Here is a 3826-nt window from a genome sequence, read left to right as displayed (position 1 = left end):
TTGGAGTGACCACTTAGAGTCCATTGCGCCCTCTGAAATTTTTTAGTGCAGTTCTTGTAGGATCGGCTTGCTAGTATTTTCCTCCTTAACCAAGGCTAAGAGAAGAAAACAAGACTGACTGATGGCATAGATGAGCTGCTGATTCTCCAAACATCGTGACAAAGCATCTACCGCCTTGTTTAAGCTCTTGAAGCGGTACTCCACAGAAAAGTCAAACCCCATCAATTTACTAATCCAGTGTTGTTGAGGAGAAGTAGTGAGGCACTGCTCAAGCAAATATTTAAGACTGTAATGATCAATTCGAATGAGAAAGGCACGACCCCACAAGTAAGGTCGCCAGTGTTGGACAACCTTGGCCAAACCGATTAATTCCCATTCATATGCTGCCAATTTGTGATGTCACGCTGCCAATTGCCTGCTGAAATACACCTGACGCATCACACTCGACCACAAATAATTCCTCAAAATTTGAGAGTTGCAGAACTGGTGCTGAGGCTAGAGCTATTTTGAGAGCTTTGAAAGACTGTGTGGCCTAATCATTCCAAATAAAGGAATTTTTCTTTAGGAGGCTGATCGATGGTGCTGCTAACGGCCCATAATTTTTTATGAACTTTCTGTAGTATCCAGCTAACCCCAAAACCCTCTCAAAGTGGAGTTATTCGTAGGTTGTGGCCAATCGGAAATGGCCTGAATCTTCTCGGAATCAACTGTGACCCTTGCATGTGAAATAATGTCCAAGATAGGCTACACTGGACTTCACAAAAGAGCATTTTGATTACTTTAAATGTAGCTGGTGCGCTCGTAACAATTGAAACACCAACTATAAATCCTCTAAATGTTGATCCTTGGACTTGCTGTAAATGAGTATATCATAAAAAAAAGTACCAATTTTTGGAGATAGTTGTGGAATACCTCGTTCATTAATGCCTGAAAAGTGGATGGGGCATTTGATAACCCAAACGGAATCCCCAAAAATTCAAAGTGGTCGTGATAAGTGCGAAAGGTAGAAGTGCGAAAGGTAGTTTTCTCAATGTCGACAGGATGCATATGAAGCTGATGATACCTTGAGCGCAAGTGCAATTTGGTGAATACCCATGAACCATGTAATTCATCTAGAAGCTCCTCCATCACAGGGATAGGGAACTTATAGTTGACTGTTTTGGCATTCAAGTCTCTATAGTCGACACAAAATCTCCACGTGCCATCATTTTCTTAACAAGGAGGACTGGTGAAGTGAATGGAGAACAACTGCTGCGAATAAGGCCCTGTTGTAGCATGGCTTGGCACTGTCTTTCTATTTCATCTTTCTGGAGGTGTCAATACCGGTATGGTCTAACCACCACCACATCAAAGCCAGGCTTTAAACAAATCTAATGATCATAGTGCCGTAAGGGAGGCAGCCCCGAAGGTTCTTGGAACAAGTCTGAGAATTCGTCTAGGAGTTTGTCTAAAGTGTTGTCCGATTGGTCTTGTTTGTGGAGGGTATAAATGTGATGTGGCCTGTCAACTTGACTGGCCTGTAACAGCACTTGGCATCCGTCCGTGGTAAAATTCATTGTTAAAGTAGAGAAGTCCACAAAATTTGGCCCAAGGTTTGCAACCATTTAATACCCAATATCATATCGAACCCGACTAAATGTATGACAAAAAATTCTGAATGAAAGAAAGTCGTACTGATTGAGAACTTTACCGCTTTACTGATCCCATAGCTAGGTACTTTCTTTCCATTGGCAACCGAAACTGTGGCTTTTGGGTGGGGAAGGATCTGTAATTGAAGGTGTTGAGGAGCCATTAAACTGATAAAATTATGTGTACTTCCCGAGTCCATGATGCTAACAAGTTCTTGGTCCATCACCCGACCTCTGACTTGCATAGTTTTGGAAGATTTCTTGCCTGTAAAGGCAAGCAGAGAGATTTCTGGTGCTTCCTCTTTTGTAGTATCATCACCCAGTTCTTGTTCTGCTACTTCATCTACTTCTAGAAAACATAACCATTTACACAGGTGGCCTGCCCTATATAGTTCATCACAGTTGTAACATAGGTTCTTTGATCTGCATTCAGCCATCTCCATACTTGTTAATTTTTTTATATACTGGGCTGGTGGGTTGTTGGGGCGTGTATCTGCTGCCAGAGTAGTAATAGGGTTATTTTTGGGCGATTGCACTACTGGAAAGGTCACCTGAGGTGAAGTGTTGTGCCTCCCTTGCCAAGTAGTGGAAGTTTTCAAATCCCCTTGCCAAGTTGTCTTCCGATTTTTAACTTTTTTTCTTGTTTCCAGTGCTCGAGCTAAATTCACTACTCGGGCCAAATCAGTAGGTGTGTGGAGCTCCACCTCTAACCTTAAGGACTCATTCAGGCCAATTTTAAATAAATTGACCTGCTAGTCTACGCGAACCATCTGGCTGGCTTGGGCCAATTTTTCTTGGAGCTATTTTTTATATAGTTCCACTAGGGCAACCTGTCTTAACAGCACCAAGTCCCCCATCGGGTTGCTGTGTGCTGGAGGACTGAACTGTATAGTGCAAAATTCTTTGAACTCTTCCCAATCCAATACTAATCTGTCCAGTTCGACTTGATGAAACCAAAGTTGCACTTCATCAAGCGTGTGGAAGGCAGCCAGTCCCACCCTATCAATTTTTGTTGTTCTTTAATAGAGAAAAATAATTTTGCACCTGTGTAACCAAATCAAGGGGTCATTTGACCCATTAAAAGTAGGAAAATTCAATTTTGTAAACCTGGGTACGGTGCCTCCTCCTAGTTGAAATTTTCAGTCTACACAGGGAAACCAGTCTGCCCAGCAAACTGCCCCCTCCCCCCCCCCCCCCCCCCCCCCCCCCCCCCCTCCCCCTCTGATGTACGAGTTGTCCTCTCCTCTTTGTTATGGGTTGAGTTTCTTCCAATAGGAATATTTCCCAGCATACCTAAGAGTCTGTCGATTTGGAGATTCATATTTGGGATTTGTTCCAATTTCTACATGATTTGAGCAAACCTTCTCTCGTTTTCTTCTTGCCCATTCTGCACTCTTATCACCATCTCACTTAACTCATCATTTCTGGAATCCCTTGGGTTACCTTGCTCTGGTACCAAATTGCGATTGTCCCTTGCCATGGATCTAGTAACTCGGCGTGGGATTGGAGAATCCAGAATTTGAAGGATTTAAATCAGCAATGGAAGGGTGATGCTGCTCTCGAGTAAGAGATATAGTAACCTCTTATGATCTCAGAAAAGAGATAATAATAATCATCTTGCTCTCTGATGACTTGCATAATTTAATATATTTTATCACCTCTATACTTTAAAACTTAGTCTAATTTTATTTATTTTTCATTGATTTTAGGTTTCATTGATGTTATTTAAATGTTATGTCAGATTTGAAGAAAATAAAGATCTAAATTTTACCGGAGCAATTTGAGGATAAAGATAGTTCACAGGCTCATTGGCTTGACTCAGGCAAGTCCGAGTCTCGGCAGAACAAGAAAGACCCGGTTGATTAATTGAGTTTCCTAACTTAGGAAACAATTTAATTTTTCTACAGTATCTTCTTCTTCCACTGAACATAACAGAACTGAAGATCTCGCCACCTTCTTCTTCAGTGAAAAACTAGAGACTCCCGATGGATAGCAACAGTGAAGATACGATCCAGAAAAAGAAACGGAAAAATTAATCTGGTTGGCATCAATCCAATATGCTAAAGATTGAAGGGATAAGTTGATGAAGAAAAAAAAGTTGAAGGATCCTAACTACACGTGGACTTCAAGCCTGAAGAAGTGACAGGCAAAAAAAGAACAACTTTGATATGCTCTTGGACGTTGAAGGCAACAGGTGA

The sequence above is a fragment of the Aristolochia californica genome, unplaced genomic scaffold, assembly GCF_029961685.1.
Source record: "Aristolochia californica isolate CCGP_79_NKW_82.1479 unplaced genomic scaffold, dmAriCali1.0.hap1 SCAF_9, whole genome shotgun sequence".
NCBI lineage: Eukaryota > Viridiplantae > Streptophyta > Magnoliopsida > Piperales > Aristolochiaceae > Aristolochia > Aristolochia californica.
This window is presented reverse-complemented; position numbering follows the sequence as displayed.